General features: G+C 45.5%; 1 non-coding gene across 1 annotated transcript; it reads left to right on the forward strand.

The window, feature by feature from the left end:
- Positions 1-620: 620 nt before the first annotated feature.
- Positions 621-727, forward strand: LOC141722324 (small nucleolar RNA R71). The gene has a single exon (XR_012575344.1). It is a non-coding gene; the product is annotated as a small nucleolar RNA R71 (small nucleolar RNA).
- Positions 728-973: the final 246 nt, after the last annotated feature.

The following is a 973-nucleotide window of genomic DNA, read 5'->3' on the forward strand; positions in this document are numbered from 1 at the left end:
AACTTTTGCACAACAGCTTAAGTTCCTCAAAATCAGCACTAGTAGGTGCAGCTGCACTTCCCTGTTGAGGATATGATTGCCTTGTAGCATACTGCTGTGGTTGTTGGAATCCAGGTGGGTTAAACTGTTTACTCACTCCTTGCTGATATGGTGGCTGAATAGCATTCTGATTATTCCCCCAACTGAAATTTGGATGATTTCTGTTGTTAGGATGATAGGTCGCTGACACAGGCTGCTGTTGTCGCTGATAATTATTCACATACTGAACATATTCGTTGACAAGAGAACACTGATCCGTAGCATGAGAACCTGCACAAAGCTCACAAACCATAGCTATTTGATTAACTCCATACGTAGCCAGAGAATCAACCTTCATTGATAGCGCTTGGAGCTGGGCTGCAATAGCGGTGGCTGCATCAACTTCCAGAATACCTACTACCTTGCCTGACGTCATCCTCTGAGTTGGGTTTTGATGCTCATTTGCAGCCATCGTCTCTATAAGATTATACGCCTCAGTATAGCTTTTAGCCCATAAGGCGCCTCCAGCTGCTGCATCGAGCATGGGCCGAGATTGGGCCCCCAAACCATTATAGAAACCAGTGATCACCATCCAATCCGGCATTCCATGATGTGGACATTTTCTCAACATTTCCTTGTAGCGTTCCCAAGCCTCGCACATAGATTCTGTAGGTTGCTGCGCAAACTGAGTAAGAGCACTCCTCATAGCAGCAGTCTTTGCCATCGGATAAAACTTCACCAGAAACTTTTGTGCAAGATCTTGCCACGTAGTGATGGACCCAGCTGGTTCAGAATGTAACCAGTCTTTAGCCTTGTCCCTCAGTGAGAATGGGAAAAGCCTCAACTTGATAGCCTCATCAGTCACGCCATTATACTTAAAAGTGCTGCAGATCTCGATAAAATTCCTTATGTGCATGTTGGGGTCTTCAGTTGCCGCTCCTCCAAAAGAAACAGA

Source organism: Apium graveolens, chromosome 4, assembly GCF_009905375.1.
Source record: "Apium graveolens cultivar Ventura chromosome 4, ASM990537v1, whole genome shotgun sequence".
NCBI classification, from domain to species: Eukaryota; Viridiplantae; Streptophyta; class Magnoliopsida; order Apiales; family Apiaceae; genus Apium; species Apium graveolens.